Genomic DNA, 12,311 nt, shown 5'->3' with positions numbered 1-12,311 from the left:
CAGAGCCATTTTGTTTGAAACATTTCCAAGACCCAAATGTAGATTTCAATTTCTATGTACAGAACCAAGAGTACAGGAAGGAACACTTGTCCACAGGAGTTAGTCTGCACATGAGAAGCCTCAACGTTCTTGGAGCACATACTTCATCCTGTACAGAGCCACTAGTGAAGCAGTCAAGGTATTTGAGTTGGCACACTGAACACATTTGCAATGGAAACTTCCTTGTAGAAATCAGGGAGAGGAGGCACATTGGGCTGAAGCAGTTTGACTATGATGTAGGTGTTTGGGTGGCTTTAGTAGGCTATATTATGTAGCTCCAGTGTGCTTTATCATGCCTGAAAATAATTTTGCCTCACTTGAAAATTGGACGGATTTTGTTGTCCAAGTAATATCTTTCCTCCTATTGGGTCACGTTGTAGAATTGTGTGAATAAATCTCATTCATCGGCATCCAAATTAATCTACACTGTAGAAGGAACAAAGGGTACTGTCTGGTGCACACAGAAGGGAGGGACCAGGGAGTGTTTGGACCTTTAGAAAGCAGGTTTATCTCAGTTACTTGAGTGCCTTTGGCTTTGAGTGAGCTCTGGAGGAAAGACTTCCCTAAGGAAGGGAGAGTAGTGAAGGCTAATCCTACCATTGCCCCATGTGGGATGATGGTACCTCCCTTGGTGTGGTTTCTTGTGACATGCACGTGCTGAGCAGAGGGACTCTTTGTTCAGCATGCCCTCTCATGCTAATTGAGAGGGCAATATGAATTGGAGTTCTCCCCCACACCCCATTCTTCGGGTTTAGAGTTTAGAGCTGTCTTTGTACAGGAAGGTGCCATTTTCAGAACATCTTCACTGAGCTACTTTTTTGATTATGAGTAATGTGATCTGCTTTAACTTCTCCAGACACGTGGGAGCCCATAGCTTCCTCGTGCTTCCTGTGCCACCATTTTCCAAGAGAAGAGGCTGATAGCAAGAAGATTCTTTAAGGGCATATTTCAGTGTTAATAGCAGATGGTGAAGAAGGATTTGGAAGATCGTTCCTTCTGCTGGCTGCAGACCAGGAAGGACAGAACAGATCTGCCCCTTTTGGTTATGCCATTCTGTGGACTTTACATGGCATTCCCACAGTGAAGCCTGGAGCTAGGGAGGGGATTAGCTTTAGTGGGAAGCGTACCCTAAGGAGCAGTTGGTAAATACCTGTATTTCCAGGTCTGACTCGGTTCCTGGTGCCTCACTGCCCACCGGGCATTGACTCAGAGCTGGTCACCAAGAAGTGAAGAAGCCTGACCATCCAGATATGACAGGATTGATCTTTTTCTTTTAGAAACTGATCCAAGCGAGCTGGCCAAATAGATCAGTGGATTAACGTGCATGCCTGCAGCCACAGTTGCCTGGGTTTTGATCCTCTGGCCTGCCATGCAGGCCATGCCAGCATGAATCATGAGGCATGATTTCTGTTGTCAGAGTGTGCAAGGAAAACAATACAATATAGGATAAATAATGTACATGATTATTTTATAATAGTCACCAAAAACTTAGATACAAAGAGCATGCAGGAAATCTGAAACTTACCAGACCTGAAGTGTATCCAGCTGTAGACCTGGACCTCACAGCAATTCCTGCATGAGTCTATTGAATTTCTTAGAGAATATAAAAATGCCCTCTACAAGTGAAGTGGAGACCTAGAGCGCATGACAAATGTCTCCTGCCAATCTGTGAAACAGACATGGCAAGGCCCAATGGTCAGTGGGAGAAGCTAGAAAGTCTGTGCCAGCAGGCTGAGGATTTGCTGGAGCCAGCGAGTGATGCGCAAAGAGCAGGGCTCCCCTGGGAAGTGCCACGGCCATCCTTACTAAAAATGAATTCCTGAGCTCCGGAGTACAGCTGAGTCTATACCAGGAAATCCAGCACGGCAAGCTTCTTCAGGACTCTGAACAGTGTGTCCAATCTTCCCCTCCAGAACCAGGAAGCAATGTTCAAAATGAGGACCAGAGCTCCCCCAAAGAGAATAGTAGCCATTCTCAGTGACAAGATACCAAGCTCCTGTACTAATGAGAATGGCCACGTTTATATGAGGAAAGCCAGCATGTCAATACCCTTGAGAAGAAGCAACAGCTTCCTAAGGGGACTGTTTCTTCTAAAGTTCTTCTCTAGTTCATATTTTGTTGACCACAATCCTCAGGTGGGCCTCCCACATCCAGCACTACACTGCTTCACTTCACCTGGCTATTACAAGCTGATCATCAGTTGGAATTCTACAATTCCCTTGGCTAATGGAAATCACTAACCTCATATGGGGAACCTCCATAAATGGAAGCCATTCTGCCAGTGTTCCCAGAAATATTTATAACTACACCAGTAGCTGTGCAAGCAAGAATGGATTAATTTTAACATTATCCTGGTTTTCTGTCTCTTGGTACAATATAGTAGAATCGTTGCTTATATAATCACTTGTCAGTGTTCTGGGAAAAAGTATGCTGAGCCGCTCTGAGCTATGATAGACCCAGCCTTGAGAGTTCAAGGTTTTCATCAAAACTTATAGCACTGCTGTAGCCTGCACTCTGGGCAAGGCTGACCATGGAGTCCTTCACCTGTGTGCCTAACGGAAGCTGCTGTTTTAGAAAAATATATGGCAGTTTCGGTGGCTGAGAACAGTGACTTCAAGCTCAGAGGCTTTCCAAGATCCCTTTCTAGTTGAGAACATGCCTCTACTGGGACACGGGCTGAATCAGAGGTGGAAGATTGCAAAAGTTGTAGCCAAGTGGGCTGTGTCAGGCCAGTGGTCGGTGGGGTACAAGTTAAGCCTGAATCCACTTTAGGGCCTTTCTGAGCCTCTGCAAGTCCACAGGATTTTGGAGTCACAGCTCTCTTTCACAAGATCCTTTTCTAATGGAGCATCCTGCCACTGTGTACTGTGTTGCACAATGAATATTTGAGTGATAACAGATGATCTGTCAGGCAACTTGTGGAGAGCACGGTGTTAATATTGAGATCCTTTTGCTTTGAGCTCCAAGGACACTAAGCTTGATTTATACATTTTCCCTCATCAGTTCTAATTCTTCATGTTATGGAGAAATTCAAAGTTGCTCATAGCCTGAGTTTTAAGCCAAGTTATTACATGTCAGACTCATCCTTCCTCAATAGGGATCCTTCTCCTGCTATTTCCACTGAGGGTGTGTGTGGAGAATGGAGGAGACTTAATGGGGTTCATGTGAAAGTTTTTAAAGGAGGTTTAGGCTAACCCAAGGACTGTCACATGAGTTTCCCAAAAGAATTGAGTACTGTGGATGCTGTACTCTTACATAGATAAAGGAAATGTGAACTGCTGAGTCTTACAGGATGCCTGTTTCCACATGCTATACTATGAATTATTTGCAGTAAGGGTGATTGTTGGGGCTTATGCTGAAGCCTCATGCTGCTGTATGCTCTGGCTTCTTTGGTCCATAGGATAGTCCTTAATCTGAGTACAAATATGTTCTAGTAATCCAGCTATGAGCCTATTATGATGAAAACAAGGAGTGCCAACACAACTTCCCTCTTCTCTGAGGTGTAAAAATGCAGAGGAATGGCAATTATCTGAAAGTCCTACAAATCTAGAGAGGTAGAAGAAGAGCAATGATTCTGCCTAAGTCTCCATTCTTATTACTTGGCAAGAAAGTATATGTCCTCAGACAAGACTGGGTGTGTTGGGGGTGGCTTGGTTTTAGACAGAAGTACAGTTCTTCAAATCAAACACAACTGGCTTTTGCCAGGCTGGCAGAGTGCAATGCCCCTGGCTCTTGACCAGGCAGGTGGGGTGCAGGTTCCTCCCTACCCAGTACTGACAAGGGGCTGTTGCAGAATGGGTTTGGGCTGCATTAGTAACCTCACCATAGTTCTGCCTATGTAGAGTGGACCCTGGGCTCTGTAGGACTTGTGGAAGCCAAAGGGAGTACAGACTCACATTACCTGAACAGAAGTGGGGAAAGTCCTAGGAGCCTCTTTTTGCAGTGGGCCATGCACCTGGGGTGCCCCACGCTTTTGCACACTTTCTCCTATGCAAAGCAGTGAATGGCCCAAGTTTTGTGACATGTTGTACCAACACTTGTTTATCACCATTGAGTTCTGCTGTTTTCCTCCTCTTTCAAGCCTCTGTCAGTGTCTCAGTGTTCTGACCTCAGTCACAGAAATGTGGTGATGTCTTTTCATGAGAGCCTGATCTATGTTACAAAACTGGGTGACTAAGTCACAATCTTTGCTTTCCAGAGCCTCCAAGGTTACTGAGACTCAGAAGGGATAGGAGGATTCCCAGGGAATGTGATCCCAGTGAGGTGTTCTTAAGTGCACACAGAGGAAGCACTGAGGACCCTTTCTGTCCCCAGTGAGCAGCTGCACCTTGGTCACCACCTCAGCGTGGACTGTTGTTGCCACTGGGAGTCAGGACCATCTGAGTAATGGGGTTAGTAATGAACAGGCCAAACTGTCTTGTCTGGATGGCCCATGCATCTGGAGACATAGCTACTTGCAGTGATTTCATCAGTGGAAGGCAGTCTTATTCCACACCTGAAAGTACGTGTTTATTTTTTTATTTTTTTTTTTTCCAGAACCGGGGATTGAACTCAGACCCTTGCACTTGCTAGGAAGTGCTTATTCCACTGAGCCATCTCCCTGGCCCTGAAAGTACGTGTTTAACTGGTCTGAAGCCAGAAGATTTTTAGATGATACCATGTGGCAGCTTTGTGTCCAACATCTTCAAAAGGTGCTCAGTAGACTAGAAACATCATAATCCTTTGGGCTTTATGGAATCTTACGGAAAGAAGGATACCTGTACTTTTCCATCGAGGCTTACCTCCTGGTTTGTGGGCTCTAGTTTCTCCGAAGAGGATAACAAATTTCTTAACTGACCTAGAAAACAGAAATTTTCACCAAAATTGAAGCTATAGTATGCAATTGTTCTTCAGGCATACGAGGTAGGTGTTAGTGGAATTACAGCATTCTCCTGGAGTCATTGGCAGCCTTTTCTCTTGTCAGCATTGCCATCTCTCAGCCCTCACTGCCCAGCTGGGTATTTTTCATACAAAGAGGAGAGAGTGGCACAGGGTTTGGGTGAATTTCACCTCTACTACCTGCAGGAAAGACAGATCTGTCTTTTCTTTGCCATGAAATTATCTAATCAGCTGGGCCTTCCCAGAATGGAGCATGGAGCCAGAGAAGAAATTTGTACATAGTTCTCAGCACAACCTGATCAGGGCTGAGAGGAGTTTAAAAACACACACCCCTCTGGGTCAGTGGCCAGCGAGCTGGTGAGGCCAGGCTTTCCCTGTTACACTTTGGTCAGTCTCTCTAGTGCATGGTAAGCAAGGCCATGCAGGTACAGCCCAACTTCCTCCTGGGATCAATTCATGGTGTGGCTTCCAGAGTTTTGCTCATCGGCATCCCTAGCACTGCCTGAAAAGTGGGGCCTGAACATGTGTAAAGAAAAAATCCATGTCTTTCAACCACAAGATTAAGTGCTGATCCAGCACATAAGAAGTTTTGAAAACTAATGACTTGGACCATTTGGAAGGCCATGGCTTCCCTCTAGCCTGGATGCACTTGAATATTCAATAAGAATCTCAGAAAGGAGGTCTAGACACTTATCCTGCCCCAACTAGAGTGCCTGCAGGATGGGTACAGATGGCCCAGATGTGTACAAATGAGCGTGTTTTGTTGGAGAAGCTTCCTTCCTCTTCACGATGGCCACCATCTCCTCCTGAAACAAATGACACTGTTCCATTTTTTTTGCTACTCAGTAACCCTGAGTATCCTGAACCTATGATCCCTGAGGGTCAGAATCAGCTAGCACATTATGGGAGACACTGACTCTAGGTTCGAATAGGAAATGCCCTCAGCTTCCCAAGTTGTCACAGGCCTCTTCATATGTTTCTTACTTCTTCTGCTTCAGGTAATAGAAACCCTGATCCTGTGAGAGCATCTCACTGCCTTCAACTCTATGCAAAAACAACAGAGGTGCTCAGAAGCAGGGCTGGTCCTGAACAAATGGCCTCATGGAGTAGAGCTGCGTGTCCCTTGCCTGGAAACAGCTGTGACATAGCCTCATTGGCATGGACAGAATTATTACCTCCTGCCTTAGATCCTTTATCCAGGCACAATGGGTTGAGTGGGGTGAATACTGTATTTGTAAAGAACTTGGGGTTTCAGTTCTGAACTGCAGAAGTCTCCAGTTCCAAGAATAAAATATGTTGTCTACCAAAGTATGCTTTCTTTGCCTCAGAAATTTATATTGTATTGATTTTGAAAATAGGAGCAGGGCAGCTGCTTAACTCCACTCTGGAGTTTATTCCTCCCAGATGCAAACTGCTACTTCACTCGTCATAGAAGGTTCTGCTCACATGAATGACTCCCTGTTAATGGTGGAAGAGAAAGCCTTTAGACTGCAGGAGCCACTTGGTATAATGGAAAGGAATTTTGGTCTCCTGGACTAAATGCAGAATGCTTCCTAGTATCATTTTAAATAACGCTAGAGTCCTGAAGGGCCAGCTGTGACCAATTTCTTCTGGGCCTGCATGTGGGAGGTTTGCCAGAGTTGAGTATCAATGACACCCTAGTGTAATTGTTCCATGAATAGTGATGTCTTACTATGATAGATGGCTTGACTTCATGACATACTCATAGAGGCAGGCTTATCTGGGAAAATGGTAAAGTGTAAGTACAGCTGAGGACACCAATCTGCTCTCCAAGCATCAGGAGCGATGAGGCTGGAATGCAGCAAGAGGGCTCCACATTGCCACTGCACACTTACTGTGGGAACCCACACTTGTCCAGAAGGAAAGTACAGCTGAGTCCACAACACATGAAGGTCCACAGGGATACCCTCCCAAGGGCCACATTCCACCCACCACCTGCCAGCACAAGCCCCTGAAGGCACACCTCATCACCCACACCTGCCATTCAGGAAGAAATTGCCTTCCCCACTGTCACAGCTCATTGGAGGACATCAGGTGCTTCAAGAGCAGGTAGACCCACATAGGTGGCGAGCTCTGCTGGAAGCACCAGCACCCAAGATCACATCCTGTCCTGGCCATCTTTGATTTGATCTTTCAGCTGTCATCTTGATGTTATATGCTTTTTTGACTTGAATATGATGAGTGTATTGTGAGTCATTTAGGGACGTCTGATCCAGCACTACTGAAGACAGCAGAGACTCCAGGTCCTAGCTAGCAAGATTAGCTCACAGGGCCAGGAGGATCTGGGGCTCTGCTGAGCATTTATGCTCTATTTAATAATATCCTTTAGACAGAAAGCCTTGACATGTCTCATTTGTTTATCACCCTAAGGTTCTTGGTAAAGTGGAGGCGCTTGGGTGAACAGGAGCTTTCTCTCTCTTCCTTCACCTCTACTGATATTTGTTGGAATTTGGGATAAGAGGAATTCCCTGGATGTCTCTATAGAGTGACAATCCTTGTGTGCCTCCACTCTGTTCGAAGACAACTTGGATTTCATGAGAAATTTTCTTAGCAATCAGTGAACTTATTTCAAGTTCTATATTCAAAATATGGATGTGCATTAAAATCATCCAAAAAGAAATGTTGATGATTGTGGGCAACAGGATACACATCACCTAATAGATATGGTTCTAGGATTCTTCAAACTACATTGGCTGTTGAAATTGTAGTTTGTCTTTGACTCTGGATTTGATGTCATCACTGAAATTGGAGGAAGGGAGGGCTAGAGAAAGATGGAATCCAATAAAAGCAAGAGACAGTAGTCCAAAGCAAGAGAGATGCTACATATGCCACTGAATGAATATCAGATACTAGTAGGATGTGACCTTCTCAGAAATATTCATCTTGTCCTATGGAGAGAAATAAGCCAATTAAGCAATGAACAAAACTTAACAAGTCATTACCAGACTTATTGCTGGTGAACTTCACTTATCCTTACAAATGTTAAGTTATTTTCAATTTCTTTGACTGTCATAATGATTGTCTCTAGCTGATCAGTACAACTCGAGTAGAATCTGTCCCAATATGGCCCCTTCGTATGCATCCAGTGTGTGTGTATGTGTTCTCATGGTTGTCATTCATACACTATTTTTTCCCCTGAGTTCAGTGTTTGCTAATATGATTGGCTTGATCTAGCACTCTATTCATGTTATCTTTAGTGAGTATAATTCCAATTGGATGGACTCTGATAAAGGTAGCTTGGCTAGGATAGGAAAATCCTGGCAGTCTAGTTCTGGCACTGATGGGAGGTTTGCCTTTTCTGCAGATAGTCATTGGGTTCCTGAAAGTGTGAATGTGCATGCACAGAGACAAACTGTGATGGGATAAGATTCCTTGGGGCTCTTGAATTCCAGTCTAGTTAAGAATGTGACATTTTTCTCAAGAATGTACTTGAAAGACTTTCATTGTCTATGAGGCCAAGAGAAATGTAGGAGTCAGTGATTACCAAGAGCAAACATTATCATTCAGGACATGGAACTTTCCAAGATTCACTCATACAATTTTCCCACAGAGTCAACTGTAAGAGTGCACTAGAGATCTGAAGAATTGGGCTGAGGGCCTGAAGTCCATGACAGTATTTTGTATGAGTACATATCATGAGGCTGAGTTATCTGCAAGGGAGGACTGAAACGTCTGCAACAGGAAACTCGAGCTCCAGGGCTTAAGTATCTGTGGCCAAAGGCTGATGGATTTTCCCTGAGCCAGGATCTGCAAGCCAGTGCTCAATTCAAAAGCAAATATCAGACTTCCTCTGAAAAGAATAGCGCAATCTTGGCCAAAGAGGGAGACTGGAACTCAACTGAAGCTTTCCCGAGGAAAATCAGCTTGAAGTCTCTCTCTCCTGTTCTTTTCATGGGGTCCACGTGCAGAATCAATGCATCTGGGAATTGCTAGCTGGCCCAGTGTAGCTGGAAATTCTCACTCAAGTTGACAGCCACCAAAGGAATTATGACATTGACACTACTTGTTGCTGTGATTGTACCTATCTGTAGATCTTGCAGCACAAGATCTCTGCTTTAGCTGTTTGCCTGAAATAGACCATGCACAGTTGCTGCTAGAAACTGAGACTATTACCCTTCTGGGACACCATCGCTAACCAACCGTTATTTTGAATAACTTTTTAGTGAGACGTGGTAGACATTGAAAGGCTGATTTGCATAGGCAGAGGGAGGTTTTAGTTGATAGAGGGGCTGCTGGAGCCCATCTTGGATTCTAATATGCTGTATCCATGGGTCCAAAGGTCCCCAACTTCTGATCCTGGATGATCACTATAGCATCTCATTTTAATTTTGCAGCTTTTTTTTTTTTAACAATTCCAGGTTGGAGTAAGGAAACTTGAGGAAATATACATGAGGGGCTAGAATTTCTGATTAGAGATTTTTGTTTCCTAAATGACACTTTGACATGTGTTTTTCAAGGGCTCAAAACATATTTGCATACCAAAGTGATTAAAAATGAATTATTGGGGACAAACCCAACTGAACATGACCCTAAGTTGTGCTCATATGTGAGGAAATATGGTAGTAATTCTGTTTGTTGACTGAGTATTCTGTTGTATAGGACTCATGAGAGCCATCCTTTGACGATTTTGCTTCAATCAACTGGTCCTCCATTTTAGCATCCTCAGCCATAGATGGTAGGAGCTTTATAGGCATTAGGCTCCACTATACTGAAAGAAAAAGTCTGAGGTTGCTGAGCTGGGGTTATTATGACCATGGTTGTAATGGCGAGAGTTCTGTGGATCTACATCTGGTCCTATGTTTGAAAATGATGCTCTGACCTTAGTGGCAATGTTGATTTCTCCTCTAGTGCTGAACTGGCCTCAATGATGTCACATTAAGAACGTAAAGGCCGCGCGCGGTGCACCGCAGGAGGACGCGAGGGCGAGCGGGTGGTGCCGGCGCGTGGAGGCTGCGGCTCGCGGTGTGCAGCCGCGTCTTGGCCGTCTCCGGGGCATGCTACGTCTCCTTCCGGGACCTAAGCCGCCCGCTGCAGCGGGCAGCCGAGTCCGCGTCCCGCTTCAGCGCCCGGAGGACATGCTGGAGAAAGAATGTGCCAGAGGGACACGCTGGTGCATCTGTTTGCTGGGGGATGTGGTGGCACAGTGGGAGCTATTCTGACATGTCCACTGGAAGTTGTGAAAACACGGCTGCAGTCATCTTCTGTGACACTTTATATCTCTGAAGTTCAGCTGAACGCCATGGCTGGAGCCAGTGTTAACCGAGTAGTGTCTCCTGGACCCCTCCATTGTCTAAAGGTGATCTTGGAAAAAGAAGGGCCCCGTTCTTTGTTTAGAGGATTGGGCCCCAATATAGTGGGGGTGGCCCCTTCCAGAGCACTATACTTTGCTGCTTACTCCAATTGCAAGGAAAAGTTGAATGGTATATTTGATCCTGATTCTACCCAGGTTCACATGATTTCAGCTGCAATTGCAGGTTTTACTGAAATCACTGCAACCAACCCCATTTGGCTTATGAAGACTCGTTTACAGCTTGATGCAAGGAACCGTGGGGAAAAGCAAATGGGTACTTTTGAATGTGTCCGTAAAGTGTATCAGGCAGATGGACTTAAAGGATTTTACAGGGGCATTTCTGCATCCTATGCTGGCATATCAGAGACTGTTATCCATTTTGTTATTTATGAAAGTATCAAGCAAAAATTGCTTGATTGTAAGACTGCGTCGATGATGGAAAGTGCTGAAGAGTCTGTGAAAGAAGCATCAGATTTTGTGGGAATGATGCTTGCTGCTGCCACCTCAAAAACTTGTGCTACAACTATAGCATATCCACATGAAGTTGTAAGAACAAGATTATGTGAAGAAGGAACAAAATATAGATCGTTTTTTCAGACACTGTCTTTGGTGGTTCAAGAAGAAGGTTATGGGTCACTCTACCGTGGTCTAACAACTCATTTGGTGAGACAGATTCCAAACACAGCTATTATGATGGTCACCTATGAATTGGTGGTCTACCTACTCAATGGATAGCAGCACTGGCTGCCATGCTACAAAGGAGAGAAGACCAAAAGATGACAATGGATCATGGAATGTTGGAGCCAGCATAGTGGGCAGAAGGAATAGTAGTTTGGGAACATGTACCATAACTGCCTGAAACAAAGTTCAGTTAAGATAGCCACACCATATTACTTAGTCTTTCTGTAATGTGGAAAAACCTCAGCCACCTCTAAAGGTGCCTTTGGAAGCACGCCTCTGTTAAAGTTGCCATTTTCTGTATGTGTCCACCAGATACAGTTGTGTCTGTTGACCTATGACATTGAGATACAGTGTTTATTCCATGAGCATTTTTCCAGTCTCCTAAACAAAGCCATTCTTAAATATATACTGTAGCCATCCAAATGTAGTATTGACATAAATATATAACTTCTTTCAATTCCTATAATATTGTAAGATAATAATTGGTAGATCCTCAGTATTCCCATATTGCTGAGATGACTTGGCACTAATTTAGTTCATTTATTTGACACCAATAATCACTATTTTTGACAACCAAGGAACTATAATCTAAATATTACATGTATTAAAATGTTTGAGCCTCTTTAGCTAACAGGTGCTTGATGGTGAGCATAATGTGGACTTTAAGTTGTTACCATATGAAGAAAAAAAGTTGTTACTGTATAAAACTCATGTAATACTTTGCAGAATATTGTCTGCAAAGACCAATAGAATATTGTCTCTTGACCATGTCAGTGATTTAAACAAGCCCTTCTGTCTTTTGTAATGATATAGAAAACAAATGGATGCATTTTTGTCTTTTCGGAATTTATTAGTTTTGAACATGAATTATAACCCTATCATGCCTAGGTATCATTTACTTAAATTAGAAAAATTTACTGCTTTTGAGTTTTTGTTTGCTTCACATTAAGAAATTGGATCTGAATTTATTTCTAGGTCAGTATAGATTACACTTATTTGGTAGAAAGAATGATGATTTTGACATTGACCCTTACAAATTTTTTAATGCGATGTTAACAGCTGGAGCAGAGCAAATATTATAGAAGAGGGCCTCTCTGCTTTCTTTTTTTTTTTTTTTTTTTTTTTTTTTTTTTTTGCAGAATTGGTGATTGAAGTCAGGCCCTTGCGATTGCCAGGGAAACGCTTATTCCACTGAACCATCTCCTCAGCCCCTCTCTGCTTTCTGATTCAGCAGTCAGTGTTCTTAATTGACTTGTAAATGAACAAGCTTATTTTGACAAATTTATTCTGACCTAGTTTCCTGAGTGGTATTTCATATAAAGATCCAGGTTTCATTTGGGTTAAATGTGCTAATAGGATATAGTTTTTAAATTGTACTGTTGAGTCATCTGTACCTTTTAAT

General features: G+C 43.6%; 1 pseudogene; it reads left to right on the top strand.

Moving 5' to 3' along the window:
* Positions 1-9,833: 9,833 nt before the first annotated feature.
* On the top strand, positions 9,834-10,968 carry LOC101581169 (annotated as a pseudogene).
* The last annotated feature ends 1,343 nt before the right edge of the window (positions 10,969-12,311 follow it).

Source organism: Octodon degus, unplaced genomic scaffold (assembly GCF_000260255.1).
Source record: "Octodon degus isolate 3935 unplaced genomic scaffold, OctDeg1.0 scaffold00079, whole genome shotgun sequence".
NCBI lineage: Eukaryota > Metazoa > Chordata > Mammalia > Rodentia > Octodontidae > Octodon > Octodon degus.
Note: the sequence above shows the minus strand (reverse complement) of the source record. Positions and strands in the feature narration are given on the sequence as shown.